Genomic DNA, 19176 nt, shown 5'->3' with positions numbered 1-19176 from the left:
TAGTAGCTTACCTTCTTAGGAATCTCTCCAAGGAAGTACTGGTTCAGGTTGCATCGATGGAAACATCACATGCGATCTGGAGCGCGCTTGGGAACATGTTCTCTGCCATGTCTCTCTCTCGCGCCAACAACATCAGGGCTGCCCTCACCAACGCCCAGAAGGGCTCCCAGTCGGCGTCGGTCTACTTCGGCCACATGCGCGCACTCTCCGACGAACTCGCTGCGGCGGGCAAACCCATCGATGATGGCGAGCTGATCTCCTTCATTGTTGCGGGCCTGGACATGGAGTACCAGGCTATCGTCTCCATGCTGGATGTCTCCCCCGTCCCAATTACTGTTGATCAACTCTTCTCTCTTGTGTCTAACTATGACCAGAGGATGGAGATGTTTCATGGCACAGGCTCTGGCGCGTTCAAGTCTTCTGAAAACTCCGCCTCCCGTGGTCGTCAAGGGAAGGGCGGCGGCGGCTACCGCAACCAGCAGAAGGGCAGCGGTGGTGGCAGCGGATCACGCAACGGTGGCGGCCACTACGGTGGCGGCGGCTACAACGCCAACCCTAGCGGCGCCTATGGTACTGGCGGCGGCGGCCATGGCCGTGGTGGCGGCGGCTATGGCTCTGGTGGCGGTGGCTATGGATCTGGTGGTGGCGGCTACCACCAGAACAGCCTTGGTGGAGGCTACAATGGTGGCGGTGGCTACCAAAACCAAGGCAACTCCAACAGAGGCTTGAACAACAACAACAGGGGCCGTCCCCGCTTTCAAGGCTATGATGGCTATGAGGGGAGATGCCAAATCTGTAAGAAAACAAATCATTTAGCAAAAGATTGTGATTGTTGTTATGCCGATAACACCTCCCAAAAGAAAAAAGTTGCAGCTGCAGCCGATACATCATACGGTGTTGACACCAACTGGTACATGGACACGGGTGCCACAAATCACATCACCGGAGAGTTGGGAAAACTGACGATGCATGAGAAGTATCGTGGCCATGATCAAGTCTACACCGCCGCAAATGGTCCAGGTATGGAGATAAGTCATGTTGGTCAATCAATTATCAAAACCCCACACAAAAATCTAGTCCTTAATGAAATCTTGCATGCTCCAAATGCTTCAAAAACTCTTCTTTCCGTTCATCATTGAATTGCCCTTGACAATAATGTGTTTCTAGAATTTCACCCTTATTTCTTTTTGATCAAGGATCAGGTCACGAAGCAGATTCTCCATAGGGGCTTCTGTGTGGACGGACTCTATTCGTTGCTTCCCAAGTATTGCAAGTTCAATAAACAAGTGTATGGTGCCATCAAGCTCTCTGCTGAAAGGTGGCACAGTCGTTTAGGGCATCCATCCTTTGCTACTGTTCATCAAATTCTAAGTAGAAATAAACTCCCAGTTGTTGGTGAGAGAAATTCAGAAACTATTTGTGATTCATGTCAACGAGCAAAAAGTCATCAGTTACCATATCCCGTTTCTTCTAGTGTGTCTACCAAGCCTTTACAACTTATCTTTTCTGATGTTTGGAGTCCAGCACCCACTTCTGTTGGTAGACATTCTTACTATGTTAGCTTTGTTGATGACTATAGCAAATATACTTGGATATATCTTCTTAAAAACGTTCTGATGTGTTTCAAGTTTTTCACAACTTTCAAGCACTTGTTGAACGTAAATTCGATAGTAAAATCATTGCCATGCAATCAGACTGGGGTGGCGAATTTGAGAAGCTAAATTCCTTTTTTCAGCAAATAGGCATTTCTCATCATGTATCATGTCCTCATGCGCATGAACAGAATGGTTCTGCCGAACGTAAACACAGACACATCGTTGAAGTAGGATTAGCCCTTCTAGCTTCAGCCTCTATGCCACTCAAATTTTGGGATGAAGCTTTTCTTACTGCTGTTCATCTCATAAATATGTGGCCCAGTCGTGTCATCCATAATGAAACTCCTACCGAACGTCTTTTGCACATCACCCCTGACTATACTACACTTCGTGTTTTCGGTTGTGCATGTTGGCCTAATCTTCGTCCTTACAATCCTCGCAAACTCATGTTTCGCTCCAAGCAATGCGTGTTCCTTGGCTATAGTGCACAACACAAAGGTGTCAAGTGTCTTGATGTCTCAACGGGTCGCGTTTACATCTCTCGCGATGTTGTGTTTGATGAAAATCAGTTTCCATTCGAAAAACTTCATCCAAATGCTGGTGCTCTCCTTAGACAGGAAATTCTTCTTCTACCATCCAACTTGTCCAACCCTGTCTCTGGTGGTGATGATAATTGTATTGATCTAACTATTATGACTAATTCTCCTAATATCTCAACTGAGCATGTTTCTGCAGAGAAAAACAGGGAAGAAAATGATGCAACAATGGCTGAAAACAGTACACAATTTCATGTACCACGGCGTCCTCTTGTGGCCATGGAAAACCTGGCGCAATCCCCCTCGGGATCAACGCGCCTAACTGCTGCAGGCCCGACCGCATCTCCTCCGGGATTTTCGCCCAGCCAGGTGGGCTGCACCACCGAGTCGCCCGCGCCCGACCCGCACCAACCCGCGTCGGCCACGCGGTCCACTCCTCGCATGCGTGGTCCCGCGGACGCAGCCACCCAATCGGCGCCTGGGGACAGGCCGACAGGACGCTACCCGCCGGTGCCGCGCGTGTATGCCAGGCGGGCTCCGTGCTCGTCATCACCAGATGCAGCGGGGTTCGATCCCGATCAGGCTGTCCCACCCGGATCTTCTATGGCCTCTCCTTCGTCTCCTACCACACGTTTGGCCGCAGACGATCCGGCGGGCATCGAGGGCAGCTCAGCCTCCTCGGGATCGCTCAGCTCCCAGGATTCGCCAGCTTCTGACGTTGCAGCGACGCAGCAGCAGGTGGCTAGATCCTTTGTGGCTACACAGCAGCCACGTACACGAGTACAAACCGGTAATATTCAACCAGTGAACTACAAGGTGAAATTTGGTTTAGCTGCTTCCACCGGAGAACCACACATTGTACATGATGCGCTTGCTGACCCCACGTGGAAGAAGGCCATGGAAGAGGAATTTCATGCTCTTTACAAAAACAGGACCTGGCATCTAGTTCCTTCTGAACGAGGTAAAAATGTTATTGATCGCAAGTGGGTGTTCAGAATAAAAAAGAGGTCTGATGGCACTATAGATCGCTACAAAGCCAGACTTGTTGCTAAAGGGTTCAAACAGAGGTATGTCATAAATTATGAGGACACTTTTAGTCCCGTTGTTAAAGCTGCCACTATTCGTCTTGTTCTATCTATTGCTGTATCCAGAGGATGGAGTCTCAGACAGCTAGATGTGCAGAATGCGTTCCTTCATGGCGTTCTGGAAGAGGAAGTTTATATGAAGCAACCTCCTGGGTTTGAAGACAAAAATAAACCTTTTCATGTATGCAAGCTTGATAAGTCTCTCTATGGTTTGAAGCAAGCACCTAGAGCATGGTATTCTCGTTTGAGTTCAAAGTTGCAAAAACTTGGTTTTGTTCCTTCAAAGTCAGACACCTCATTGTTTATCTATAATAAGTTCAATACATCAATGTTTGTGCTTATATACGTCGATGATATCATTGTTACAAGCTCATCAGATGAAGCGGTAACAGCCCTGTTGAAAGATTTGAACTCGGAATTTGCTTTGAAGGATCTAGGTGACTTGCACTTCTTTCTTGATATTGAAGTTAAGAGAAACAAAGAAGGTGGTCTCCATCTGTCTTAAGAAAAATATGCAACCGATATTCTGAATAGAGCAGGTTTGCAGGGTTGTAAGCCATCACCAACACCACTATCCAGTTCAGAAAAACTCTCTATTGCAGAAGGTGAACTCTTGAATCAAGAGGATGGCACCAAGTACAGGAGTTTGGTGGGTGCGCTTCAGTATTTGACTCTCACCGGGCCTGACATTTCCTTTGTAGTCAATAAAGTCTGTCAGTTTCTTCATGCACCAACTACAGCTCATTGGACTGCTGCTAAGCGCATATTGAGATATATAAGAAACACCTTGAGTACTGGACTAACTTTTAGTAAGTCATCATCTACCCTAGTCAGTGCTTTCTTTGACTTTGACTGGGCAGGCCGCTTAGATGACAGAAGGTCCACAGGTGGTTTTGCAGTTTTCTTTGGCCCTAACTTGATTTCCTGGTGTGCAAAGAAACATGCTACAGTCTCTCGGTCAAGTACTGAAGCTGAATATAAGGCACTTGCAAATGCAACAGCAGAAATTATCTGGGTTAAGTCAATGCTTAAAGAGCTTGGAATAAGTCACACACAAACTCCTTGTCTTTGGTGTGATAATCTTGGTGCAACATATTTATCTGCTAATCCTGTTTTTCATGCCAGAACCAAGCATATTGAGATTGACTATTACTTTGTGAGAGAAAGGGTTGCTAGCAAGGAGTTGGAAATTCGTTTTGTTCACTCCAAGGATCAAGTTGCCGATGGTTTTACGAAGGCATTGTCTACAAGACCATTTGAAGAGTTTAAGCGTAATCTGAACTTGAGAAGTTCAGATTAAGGGAGGATGTTAAACATATTGTTGTGGTCTTGTACCACACGTATCATATATCATGTGATAGTTACATATTGTTAGAATAGTTAGAGATAGATATTGTTTAAATCTCTCTCTCTCTCTCTCTATCTCTTCTCCCTATCCCATGTAAATCTCTTCTCTGGTTGTACCTTGGCATACACTTCTGTAACCATACGAGGACTCCCTTGCCAGATCAATAAAACCCCACCGCGGCTCCCTTCATGGAGTAGAAACGCTTAACCATTGTTGACAGTTGTAAGTGTCCATTGTCCACCCCTCTCTCATCGGGGGACAAGGGGACCGGGGGACAGAGGGATCAAATGTGGTGTGGCAGTGTCAAGAACAGGGATGACAAGGTCATAAACCAGCTTCTAGCTTTTTTTAGCAGTGACGGCACCGAACTCTCTCAGCGTTAGAATTCGGCTAACTAGTTATCGTTAGAAATGTTTGTAGAAGTGACAGATTCGATAACAAGTATGCATGGAATCGAGGTGAAACTGACGATCATGCCTCTTCGGCTTGATCAAGCAATGTCAACATGCGTGTGTGGTGCCCTTGCAGAAGACGTTGGCTCGAAGGTTGGCTTCGAGGATGAGAGTCCCAAGTTTGAAAATTGGTTAAACATGTCAACATTGGCGAATGTCGGTGTCAAAACTGGCGGATCTCGGGTAGGGGGTCCCGAACTGTGCGTCTAGGCCGAATGGTAACAGGAGGCAAGGAACACGATGTTTTACCCAGGTTCGGGCCCTCTTGATGGAGGTAAAACCCTATGTCCTGCTTGATTAATATTGATGATATGGGTAGTACAAGAGTAGATCTACCACGAGATCAAGGGGGCTAAACCCTAGAAGCTAGCCTATGGTATGATTGTTGTATGATGAAGTTGTCCTACGGACTAAAACCCTCCGGGTTATATAGACACCGGAGAGGGTTAGGGTTACACAAAGTCGGTTACAATGGTAGGAGATCTTGAATATCCGCATCGCCAAGCTTGCATTCCATGCCAAGGAAAGTCCCATCCGGACACGGGACGAAGTCTTCAATCTTGTATCTTCATAGTCTAGGAGTCCGGCCGAAGGTATAGTCCGGCTACCCGAACACCCCCTAATCCAGGACTCCCTCAGTAGCCCCTGAACCAGACTTCAATGACGACGAGTCCGGCGCGTAGATTGTCTTCGGCATTGCAAGGCGGGTTCCTCCTCCAAGTTCTTCATAAAAGTTCGTAAACACCATGAGTAGTGTCCGGCTCTGCAAAATAAGTTTCCACATATTGCCACAGAGAGAATAATTTAACACAAATCTAATCTGCTGACGTATTCCGCAGCGTGACATCACACTACGGCCAAGCCTTTATTCGAATCGTTTTCACTTTTCCACCTCAGCGTGTTCTGCGAGGCGGTTTCCTTGGCACGTCTTGTCAAAGCAGAGATCATGTCCCCTTTATCTACGGGATTCTCATCAATACGGACATGGGTAACCCAACCGCGCCATTTATCACAGCACTTGGGAGGCAAGCGAGTTTTACTAGGCTGGTGGGGATGCATAGTCGCATCTGCCCATATAAGGGGCTAAGGATCCACCTTTTTACCTACGCCTTCTTCCTCCTTTGCCTATCCATCTTCTGCACACCCGAGCTCCAGTGCCCAAGCCCGCACTTCCTGCCTCAACCTTCTCCAACAATGTCCGGAGCGGGAGGCAAGTGGATGGTCTCCTCTGTCACGGAGGGCCATGTCAAAAGGCTAAGGAAGGCCGGATACCTGTCCAAAGACATCGCGCACCGGCTTCCCGAGGAGGGGCAGCTTCTCCCCACCCCAAGGCCCCATGAGAGGGTAGTATTTCTTCCCCACTTCCTCCGCGGACTGGGTTTTCCTCTCCACCCATTTGTCCGCGGGCTCATGTTCTACTATGGCCTAGATTTCCACGATCTGGCCCCGAACTTCATCCTCAACATCTCGGCGTTTATCGTCGTGTGCGAGGCTTTCCTCTGCATTCGTCCCCATTTCGGCCTCTGGCTCAGGACCTTCAACGTCAAGCCAAAGGTGGTGCGCGGCAACCAGGCGGAGTGTGGAGGTGCCATGGAGGGCAAAATAGCCAACGTCCTATGGCTCGAGGGCTCCTTTGTGGAGACCTTGAAGGGGTGGCAGTCAGGGTGGTTTTACATCACCGAGCCACGCGATCCGAAGTGGATCGCAGCCCCTGAATTCCGATCCAGACCCCCTACACGGCTCACGTCCTGGAAGGAGACGGGCCTGTCGTGGGGCGACGAAGAAGAGGTGACCGGACTGCAAAAATGCATCCAGTCCCTGGTGAACAAGCAGCTCAAGTTTGTCAACGTAGTCCAGGTCATGCTCGTCCACCGGATCCTTTCGTGTCAAGAACGGGACTTCGATTTGTGGGAGTTCAACCCGGCGCAGCACCGAACTCTGAGCAGGCTCTTCGACACGACATACGAAGATGTTTGGAGGGGGCTAACCAAAGGCACTGAGGCTCCCACATCCGCCTCCGAAGACCGCGGATTCAGCTCGCAGCGTCCTGCTGGCGAGCTAAAATATTTTCATCTTTTACAGGATGTTAAGTTTTCTTCATAATTTGACTCTATGCGGGATCTAAACTCCCTTACCTTTGACAGGGTTGGCAGGCGAAGTCCGGACTGATTAACTGTCCGGCTCCCTTGCCCGAAGACCCAGCCCCTGCTCTCCTAGTGAAGCTGCTGGTTCCGGCACCTTATGTGGTGCCGGAGAAGAAGTGTAACGCCCTCGATGCGGCTATATCTCCCCCGTGTCGAAGCACGACTTAGAGGCATAACCGCATTGAAAGCAATGTCGCAAGTGAGGTAATCTTCACACAACCCATGTAATACATAAGGGAAAGAGATACATAGTTGGCTTACAATCGCCACTTCACAAATACATGAATAAAGCATTACATCATCCAAATACAATCAGGGCCCGACTACGGAGCCAAAATAAAAGAAGACTACCCCAAATGCTACACAGATCCCCGATCGACCCCAACTGGGCTCTACTACTGATCAACTAGAACAAAACAAAACAAAGGAAAAGATCTTCAATGAGCTCCTCCTTGAGCTTGGCTGCATCATCTGCACGGACTCATCGGCACCTGCAAGTTGGTTTGGAAGTATCTGTGAGCCACGGGGACTCAGCAATCTCGCACCCTCGTGATCAAGACTATTTAAGCTTATGGGTAAGGTAAAGGTATGAGGTGGAGCTGCAGCAAGCGACTAGCATATATGGTGGCTAACATACGCAAATGAGAGCGAAAAGAGAAGGCAAAGCACGGTCGATAAAAGTATGATCCAGAAGTGATCCTAGAATAACCTACATCAAGCATAACTCCAACACCGTGTTCACTCCCTGGACTCCGTCGAAAAGAGACCATCACGGTTACACACACGGTTGATGCATTTTAATTAAGGTCAACTTCAGGTTTTCTACAGCCGGACATAAACAAATTCCCATCTGCCCATAACCGCGGGCACGGCTTTCGAAAGTTCAAATCCCTGCAGGGGTGTCCCAACTTAGCCCATCACAAGCTCTCACGGTCAACGAAGGATATTCCTTCTAGCGCGAAGACCCGATTAGACTCGGAATCCCGGTTACAAGACATCCTCGACAATGGTAAAACAAGTCCAGCAAGACCACCCGCTGTGCCGACAAATCCCGATAGGAGCTGCACATATCTCGTTCTCAGGGCACACCGGATAAGCTAAGCGTACGGGAGCCAACGTAACCCAAGTTGCCAAGGGACGGCCCCGCACGATGCTCTGGGTTGGACCAACACTCGGAGGAGCACTGGCCCAGGGGGTTTAATAAAGATGACCCTTGGGCTGGCCGACCCAAGGGAAAGAAAAAGGCTAGGTGGCAAATGGTAAAACCAACGTTGGGCCTTGCTGGAGGAGTTTTATTCAAGGCAAACTGTCAAGGGGTTCCCATTATAACCCAACCGCGTAAGGAACGCAAAATCCAGGAACATAACACCGATATGACGGAAACTAGGGCGGCAAGAGTGGAACAAAACACTAGGCATAAGGCCGAGCCTTCCACCCTTTACCAAGTATATAGATGAATTAATTAAATAAGATATATTGTGATATCCCAACAAGTAAACATGTTCCAACAAGGAACAACATCTCCATGTTCCAACAAGGAACAAACTTCAATCTTCACCTGCAACTAACAACGCTATAAGAGGGGCTGAGCAAAGCGGTAACATAGCCAAACAACGGTTTGCTAGGACAAGGTGGGTTAGAGGCTTGGTTCAACAATATAGGAGGCATGATAAGCAAGTGGTAGGTATCGCAGCATAGGCATAGCAAAAGAGCGAGCATCTAGCAAGCAAAGATAGAAGTGATTTCGAGGGTATGATCATCTTGCCTGAAATCCCACAAGGAAGAAGAACGAGTCCATCAAGAAGACAAACGGGCGTAGACGAACGAATCCTCACAAACGCGACGTTATCGGAACCAACCCGAAGAAGCAAACACCGGAAAGAAGCACACAACATAGTAAACAAACCAACACATGAACATCGTACGATATGCGGGATGCGGTATGCGATGCATATGCATGATTTGACAAGGAATGAATGAACCTGGCCTCAACTTGGAAATCCAAGTGTGCCACTGGAAAGGTGAGGTGATTTCGGTTGAAATTGATATAAAGTACGCCGGAATCGGAGTTACGGTTTGGAAATGGCAAGCAATTCAAATATGGCACCGGTCTGCGATTTACAGCAAGTAGCCATCTAAATGCAACAAGATGAACATGCTACAGCACTCAAACATGACAACAAAATACATGACAGGGATCCAATCATGATGCTTAACAAAAGATGAACACTGAGCTACGGCCAATTCATCCATTACCAGGTTCAAACAAGCATGGCAAAAATGCATTTGATAAACATATTTCAGACTTAGTGGAATTAAAACTTGTCTGGAATTTCAGATCAGATAGCACACTTTGGAGCATGCAAACTATATGCTACAGGACCTGAACATGGCAAAGTAAAGCATGGCGTGGAGCTACTCAAAGAGCTTAACAAAAGTCCCTTAGTGACCTTGAGCCAAAAGGGATTAGAAAATACATTTGCAAGCATGTGAACATGGTAAAAACATAATCAGATTACAGACTTAGTGAAAAACTGGAACATGCAAATCAGATATCAAGTAGGCATGTTAACAAGCTCGATGTACTCAGTACAGAGCAAGGCATGACAAACTAAGCATGCACCCATCAAGAATACACATTATACAAGCTAGTCATGGTAAGAACAACAACATAGCATGCACGGATCAACTACAACATCCTCGGCAAAATTGCTAACAAGTAGACAATCTGCCCAGATTCGCAAAATAGCAAAAGTAGAGCTCTATTGACTCAAGCTAGGGTGCTCCATAATTGCAAACAAAGACATGGATGGATAGAGCGCTACAAGATTAACAAAACATCCTTACTGATCATCCTCAAAAGAGGCACGGTGTTGGAAATATGCCCTAGAGGCAATAATAAAAGCATTATTATTATATTTCCTTGTTCATGATAATTGTCTTTATTCATGCTATAATTGTGTTATCCAGAAATCGTAACACATGTGTGAATAATAGACACCAACATGTCCCTAGTAAGCCTCTAGTTGACTAGCTTGTTGATCAACAGATAGTCATGGTTTCCTGACTATGGACATTGGATGTCATTGATAACGAGATCACATCATTAGGAGAATGATGTGATGGACAAGACCCAATCCTAAACATAGCATAAGATCGTATAGTTCGTTTGCTAGAGTTTTTCCAATGTCAAGTATCCTTTCCTTAGACCATGAGATCGTGTAACTCCCGGATACAGTAGGAGTGCTTCGGGTGTACCAAACATCACAACGTAACTGGGTGACAATAAAGGTATACTACGGGTATCTCCGAAAGTGTCTGTTGGGTTGACACGGATCAAGATTGGGATTTGTCACTCCGTATGACGGAGAGGTATCACTGGGCCCACTCGGTAATGCATCATCATTATGAGCTCAAAGTGACCAAGTGTCTAGTCACGGGATCATGCATTACGGTACGAGTAAAGTGACTTGCCGGTAACGAGATTGAACAAGGTATTGGGATACCGACGATCGAATCTCGGGCAAGTAACATACCGATTGACAAAGGGAATTGTATACGGGGTTGCTTGAATCCTCGACATCGTGGTTCATCCGATGAGATCATCGAGGAGCATGTGGGAGCCAACATGGGTATCCAGATCCTGCTGTTGGTTATTGACCGGAGAGCAATCTCGGTCATGTCTACATGTCTCCCGAACCCGTAGGGTCTACACACTTAAGGTTCGGTGTCGCTAGGGTTGTAGGGATATGTATATGCAGTAACACGAATGTTCGGAGTCCCAGATGAGATCCCGGACGTCACGAGGAGTTCCGGAATTGTCCGGAGGTAAAGAATTATATATAGGAAGTGCTATTTCGGCCATCGGGACAAGTTTCAGGGTCACCAGTATTGTACTGGGACCACCGGAAGGGTCCCGGGGGTCCACCGGGTGGGGCCACCTATCTTGGAGGGCTCCATGGGCTGAAGTGGGAAGGGATCCAGCCCAAAGTGGGCTGGGGCGCCACTTCCCCTAGGGCCCATGCGCCTAGGGTGGGGAAACCCTAAAGGGGGGCGCCCCCTTGCTTGGGGGCAAGCCCCCACCCCTTGGCCGCCGCCCCCTAGGAGATTGCATCTCCTAGGGCCGGCACCCCCCTAGGCCCCCCTATATATAGTGGGGGGGATGGAGGACCTCTCACCTTTGCCTTTGGTGCCTCTCTCTCCCTCTCCAACACCTCCTCCTCCTCCATAGAGCTTGGCGAAGCCCTGCCGGAGTACTGCAGCTCCATCACCACCAAGCCGTCGTGTTGCTGCTGGAGCCATCTTCCTCAACCTCTCCTTCCCCCTTGCTGGATCAAGAAGAAGGAGACGTCACGCTGACCGTACATGTGTTGAACGCGAAGGTGCCGTCCGTTCGGCGCTAGGATCTCCGGTGATTTGGATCACGTCGAGTACGACTCCCTCATCCCCGTTCTTTGAACGCTTCCGCTCGCGATCTACAAAGGTATGTAGATGCATCCGATCACTCGTTGCTAGATGAACTCATAGATGGATCTTGGTGAAACCGTAGGAAATTTTTTGTTTTCTGCAACGTTCCCCAACAGTGGCATCATGAGCCAGGTTTATGCGTAGTTCTCTTTGCACGAGTAGAACACAATTTGTTGTGGGCGTAGATGTTGTCAACTTTCTTGCCGCTACTAGTCTTATCTTGCTTCAGCGGTATTGTGGGATGAAGCGGCCCGGACCAACCTTACACGTACGCTTACGTGAGACCGGTTCCACCGACTAACATGCACTAGTTGCATAAGGTGGATGGCGGGTGTCTGTCTCTCCCACTTTAGTTGGAGCGGATTCGATGAAAAGGGTCCTTATGAAGGGTAAATAGAAGTTGACAAATCACGTTGTGGCTTTCACGTAGGTAAGAAAACGTTCTTGCTAGAACCCTATTGCAGCCACGTAAAACTTGCAACAACAATTAGAGGACGTCTAACTTGTTTTTGCAGCAAGTGTTCTGTGATGTGATATGGCCAAAGTTGTGATGAATGATGAATGATATATATATGTGATGTATGAGATCATGTTCTTGTAATAGGAATCACGACTTGCATGTCGATGAGTATGACAACCGGCAGGAGCCATAGGAGTTGTCTTTATTTTTTGTATGACCTGCGTGTCATTGAGAAACGCCATGTAAATTACTTTACTTTATTGCTAAACGTGTTAGCCATAGTAGTAGAAGTAATAGTTGGCGAGCAACTTCATGGAGACACGATGATGGAGATCATGGTGTCATGCCGGTGACAGGATGATCATGGAGCCCCAAGATGGAGATCAAAGGAGCTATGTGATATTGGCCATATCATGTCACTATTATTTTTTTGATTGCATGTGATGTTTATCATGTTTTGTACATCTTGTTTACTTAGAACGACGGTAGTAAATAAGATGATCCCTCATAATAATTTCAAGAAAGTGTTCCCCCTAACTGTGCACCGTTGCGACAGTTCATTGTTTCGAAGCACCACGTGATGATCGGGTGTGATAGATTCCAACGTTCACATACAACGGGTGTAAGACAGATTTACACATGCAAACACTTAGGTTGACTTGACGAGCCTAGCATGTACAGACATGGCCTCGGAACACAGAAGACCGAAAGGTCGAGCATGAGTCGTATAGAAGATACGATCAACATGAAGATGTTCACCGACATTGACTAGTTCGTCTCACGTGATGATCGGACACGGTCTAGTTAACTCGGATCATGTTATACTTAGATGACTGGAGGGATGTCTATCTGAGTGGGAGTTCATTGAATAATTTGATTAGATGAACTTAATTATCATGAACTTAGTCTAAAATCTTTACAATATGTCTTGTAGATCAAATGGCCAACGTTGTCCTCAACTTCAACGCGTTCCTAGAGAAAACCAAGCTGAAAGACGATGGCAGCAACTATACGGACTGGGTCCGGAACCTGAGGATCATCCTCATAGCTGCCAAGAAAGATTATGTCCTACAAGCACCGCTAGGTGACGCACCCGTCCCACAGAACCAAGACGTTATGAACGCTTGGCAGACACGTGCTGATGATTACTCCCTCGTTCAGTGCGGCATGCTTTACAGCTTAGAACCGGGGCTCCAAAAACGTTTTGAGAGACACGGAGCATATGAGATGTTCGAAGAGCTGAAAATGGTTTTCCAAGCTCATGCCCGGGTCGAGAGATATGAAGTCTCCGACAAGTTTTTCAGCTGTAAGATGGAGGAAAATAGTTCTGTCAGTGAGCACATACTCACAATGTCTGGGTTACATAACCGCTTGACTCAGCTGGGAGTTAATCTCCCGGATGACGCAGTCATTGACAGAATCCTTCAGTCGCTTCCACCAAGCTACAAGAGCTTTGTGATGAACTTCAATATGCAGGGGATGGAAAAGACCATTCCTGAATTATTTGCAATGCTGAAATCAGCAGAGGTAGAAGTCAAAAAGGAACATCAAGTGTTGATGGTGAATAAAACCACTAAGTTCAAGAAAGGCAAGGGTAAGAAGAACTTCAAGAAGGACGGCAAGGGAGTTGCCGCGCCCGGTAAGCAAGCTACCGGGAAGAAGCCAAAGAATGGACCCAAGCCCGAGACTGAGTGCTTTTATTGCAAGGGAAGTGGTCACTGGAAGCGGAACTGCCCCAAATACTTAGCGGACAAGAAGGCCGGCAAAACAAAAGGTATATGTGATATACATGTAATTGATGTGTACCTTACCAGTACTCGTAGTAGCTCCTGGGTATTTGATACCGGTGCAGTTGCTCACATTTGTAACTCAAAGCAGGAGCTGCGGAATAAGCGGAGACTGGCGAAGGACGAGGTGACGATGCGCGTCGGGAATGGTTCCAGGGTCGATGTGATCGCCGTCGGCACGCTACCTCTGCATTTACCTACGGGATTAGTTTTAAACCTCAATAATTGTTATTTAGTGCCAGCTTTGAGCATGAACATTGTATCGGGATCTCGTTTAATTCGAGATGGCTACTCATTTAAATCCGAGAATAATGGTTGTTCTATTTATATGAGAGATATGTTTTATGGTCATGCTCCGATGGTGAATGGTTTATTCTTAATGAATCTCGAGCGTAATGCTACACATGTTCATAGTGTGAATACCAAAAGATGTAAGGTTGATAATGATAGTCCCACATACTTGTGGCACTGCCGCCTTGGTCACATAGGTGTCAAACGCATGAAGAAGCTCCATGCAGATGGACTTTTAGAGTCTCTTGATTATGAATCATTTGACACGTGCGAACCATGCCTCATGGGTAAAATGACCAAGACTCCGTTCTCAGGAACAATGGAGCGAGCAACCAACTTATTGGAAATCATACATACTGATGTGTGCGGTCCAATGAGCGTTGAGGCTCGCGGTGGCTATCGTTATGTTCTCACCCTCACTGATGACTTGAGTAGATATGGGTATGTCTACTTAATGAAACACAAGTCTGAAACCTTTGAAAAGTTCAAGGAATTTCAGAGTGAGGTTGAGAATCAACGTGACAGAAAAATCAAGTTTCTACGATCAGATCGTGGAGGAGAATACTTGAGTCACGAATTTGGCACACACTTAAGAAAATGTGGAATAGTTTCACAACTCACGCCGCCTGGAACACCTCAGCGTAATGGTGTGTCCGAACGTCGTAATCGCACTCTATTAGATATGGTGCGATCTATGATGTCTCTTACCGATTTACCGCTATCTTTTTGGGGCTATGCTTTAGAGACTGCCGCATTCACTTTAAATAGGGCTCCGTCGAAATCCGTTGAGACGACACCGTATGAATTATGGTTTGGGAAGAAACCTAAGCTGTCGTTTCTAAAAGTTTGGGGATGCGATGCTTATGTCAAGAAACTTCAACCTGAAAAGCTCGAACCCAAGTCGGAAAAATGCGTCTTCATAGGATACCCTAAAGAAACTATTGGGTATACCTTCTACCTCAGATCCGAAGGCAAGATCTTTGTTGCCAAGAATGGATCCTTTCTAGAGAAAGAGTTTCTCTCGAAAGAAGTAAGTGGGAGGAAAGTAGAACTTGATGAAGTATTACCTCTTGAACCGGAAAATGGCGCAACTCAAGAAATGTTCCTGAGGTGCCTGCACCGACTAGAGAGGAAGTTAATGATGATGATCATGAAACTTCAGATCAAGTTGCTACTGAACTTCGTAGGTCCACAAGGACACGTTCCGCACCAGAGTGGTACGGCAACCCTGTCTTGGAAATCATGTTGTTAGACAACGGTGAACCTTCGAACTATGAAGAAGCGATGGCGGGCCCGGATTCCGACAAATGGCTAGAAGCCATGAAATCCGAGATAGGATCCATGTATGAAAACGAAGTATGGACTTTGACTGACTTGCCTGTTGAGCGGCGAGCCATAGAAAATAAATGGATCTTTAAGAAGAAGACAGACGCGGATGGTAATGTGACCATCTATAAAGCTCGGCTTGTCGCTAAGGGTTATCGACAAGTTCAAGGGGTTGACTACGATGAGACTTTCTCACCGGTAGCGAAGCTAAAGTCCGTCCGAATCATGTTAGCAATTGCCGCATTCTATGATTATGAGATATGGCAAATGGACGTCAAAACGGCATTCCTTAATGGTTTCCTTAAGGAAGAATTGTATATGATGCAGCCGGAAGGTTTTGTCGATCCTAAGAATGCTGACAAGGTGTGCAAGCTCCAACGCTCGATTTATGGGCTGGTGCAAGCATCTCGGAGTTGGAACATTCGCTTTGATGAGATGATCAAAGCGTTTGGGTTTACGCAGACTTATGGAGAAGCCTGCGTTTACAAGAAAGTGAGTGGGAGCTCTGTAGCATTTCTCATATTATATGTAGATGACATACTTTTGATGGGAAATGATATAGAACTCTTGGACAGCATTAAGGCCTACTTGAATAAGAGTTTTTCAATGAAGGACCTTGGAGAAGCTGCATATATATTAGGCATCAAGATCTATAGAGATAGATCAAGACGCCTCATAGGTCTTTCACAAAGCACATACCTTGATAAGATATTGAAGAAATTCAATATGGATCAGTCTAAGAAGGGGTTCTTGCCTGTGTTACAAGGTGTGAAATTGAGCTCAGCTCAATGTCCGACCACGGCAGAAGATATAGAAGAGATGAGTGTCATCCCCTATGCCTCAGCCATAGGTTCTATTATGTATGCCATGCTGTGTACCAGACCTGATGTAAACCTTGCCGTAAGTTTGGTAGGAAGGTACCAAAGTAATCCCGGCAAGGAACACTGGACAGCGGTCAAGAATATCCTGAAGTACCTGAAAAGGACTAAGGAAATGTTTCTCGTTTATGGAGGTGACGAAGAGCTCGTCGTAAAGGGTTACGTCGACGCTAGCTTCGACACAGATCTGGATGACTCTAAGTCACAAACCGGATACGTGTATATTTTGAATGGTGGGGCAGTAAGCTGGTGCAGTTGCAAGCAGAGCGTCGTGGCGGGATCTACATGTGAAGCGGAGTACATGGCAGCCTCGGAGGCAGCGCATGAAGCAATTTGGGTGAAGGAGTTCATCACCGACCTAGGAGTCATACCCAATGCGTCGGGGCCAATCAAACTCTTCTGTGACAACACTGGAGCTATTGCACTTGCCAAGGAGCCCAGGTTTCACAAGAAGACCAGGCACATCAAGCGTCGCTTCAACTCCATTCGTGAAAATGTTCAAGATGGAGACATAGATATTTGTAAAGTACATACGGACCTGAATGTAGCAGATCCGTTGACTAAACCTCTCCCTAGAGCAAAACATGATCAACACCAGAATTCCATGGGTGTTCGATTCATCACAATGTAACTAGATTATTGACTCTAGTGCAAGTGGGAGACTGTTGGAAATATGCCCTAGAGGCAATAATAAAAGCATTATTATTATATTTCCTTGTTCATGATAATTGTCTTTATTCATGCTATAATTGTGTTATCCGGAAATCGTAATACATGTGTGAATAATAGACACCAACATGTCCCTAGTAAGCCTCTAGTTGACTAGCTCGTTGATCAACAGATAGTCATGGTTTCCTGACTATGGACATTGGATGTCATTGATAACGAGATCACATCATTAGGAGAATGATGTGATGGACAAGACCCAATCCTAAACATAGCATAAGATCGTATAGTTCGTTTGCTAGAGTTTTTCCAATGTCAAGTATCCTTTCCTTAGACCATGAGATCGTGTAACTCCCGGATACCGTAGGAGTGCTTTGGGTGTACCAAACGTCACAACGTAACTGGGTGACTATAAAGGTATACTACGGGTATCTCCGAAAGTGTCTGTTGGGTTGACACGGATCAAGACTGGGATTTGTCACTCCGTATGACGGAGAGGTATCACTGGGCCCACTCGGTAATGCATCATCATTATGAGCTCAAAGTGACCAAGTGTCTGGTCACGGGATCATGCATTACAGTACGAGTAAAGTGACTTGCCGGTAACGAGATTGAACAAGGTATTGGGATACCGACGATCGAATCTCGGGCAAGTAACATACCGATTGACAAAGGGAATTGTATACGGGGTTGCTTGAATCCTCGACATCGTGGTTCATCCGATGAGATCATCGAGGAGCATGTGGGAGCCAACATGGTTATCCAGATCCCGCTGTTGGTTATTGACCGGAGAGCAATCTCGGTCATGTCTACATGTCTCCCGAACCCGTAGGGTCTACACACTTAAGGTTCGGTGACGCTAGGGTTGTAGGGATATGTATATGCAGTAACCCGAATGTTGTTCGGAGTCCCGGATGAGATCCCGGACGTCACGAGGAGTTTCGGAATGGTCCGGAGGTAAAGAATTATATATAGGAAGTGCTATTTCGGCCATCGGGACAAGTTTCGGGGTCACCGGTATTGTACCGGGACCACCGGAAGGGTCCCGGGGGTCCACCGGGTGGGGCCACCTATCCCGGAGGGCCCCATGGGCTGAAGTGGGAAGGAATCCAGCCCAAAGTGGGCTGGGGCGCCACTTCCCCTAGGGCCCATGCGCCTAGGGTGGGGGAAACCCTAAAGGGGGGGCGCCCCCTTGCTTGGGGGGCAAGCCCCCCACCCCTTGGCCGCCGCCCCCCTAGGAGATTGCATCTCCTAGGGCCGGCGCCCCCCCTAGGCCCCCCTATATATAGTGGGGGGGGATGGAGGACCTCTCACCTTTGCCTTTGGTGCCTCCCTCTCCCTCTCCAACACCTCCTCCTCCTCCATAGAGCTTGGCGAAGCCCTGCCGGAGTACTGCAGCTCCATCACCACCACGCCGTCGTGTTGCTGCTGGAGCCATCTTCCTCAACCTATCCTTCCGCCTTGCTGGATCAAGAAGAAGGAGACGTCACACTGACCGTACGTGTGTTGAACGCGGAGGTGCCGTCCGTTTGGCGCTAGGATCTCCGGTGATTTGGATCACGTCGAGTACGACTCCCTCATCCCCGTTCTTTGAACGCTTCCGCTCGCGATCTACAAAGGTATGTAGATGCATCCGATCACTCGGTGCTAGATGAACTCATAGATGGATCTTGGTGAAACCATAGGAAATTTTTTGTTTTCTGCAACGTTCCCCAACACACGGATCACTAGGAAACAACATGAACATATGGCATATTGAAATAAACAGATCAAGGACTTATTGGAAATGCTAATTCCCTGAAATCAGCATTAACGAATGCTCCACTTTGCAAGCTTGTGCTAGTCACCACACACATCACAAAAATACATGGGTTGCACCTCTGGATAGATGGCAAAACATATAACAAAACTCATGAAGAGCTCAGGGGCATATCATGCACACATTAATCATGGCAAAATGACAAATAGCTATTTGGAGCAGCAGATCTGAAAATTAACTCAAATAGCACTCTTCCAACAGCATTTCGGGCATCAAGATGAGCTCGAATGAAAATGATGCAGTGAGATGAAATGATGTACTCTCTGAGACGAACATTTTGATATACTACACGCCAAAAATAGAGCTACAGATGCGGAGTTAC

General features: G+C 47.0%; 1 pseudogene; it reads left to right on the top strand.

Annotated features, from left to right (window-relative positions):
- Nucleotides 1-233: 233 nt before the first annotated feature.
- On the top strand, nt 234-342 carry LOC123088973 (uncharacterized; annotated as a pseudogene).
- The last annotated feature ends 18834 nt before the right edge of the window (nt 343-19176 follow it).

Source organism: Triticum aestivum, chromosome 4A (assembly GCF_018294505.1).
Source record: "Triticum aestivum cultivar Chinese Spring chromosome 4A, IWGSC CS RefSeq v2.1, whole genome shotgun sequence".
Taxonomy (NCBI): Eukaryota; Viridiplantae; Streptophyta; class Magnoliopsida; order Poales; family Poaceae; genus Triticum; species Triticum aestivum.
This window is presented reverse-complemented; position numbering and strand designations above follow the sequence as displayed.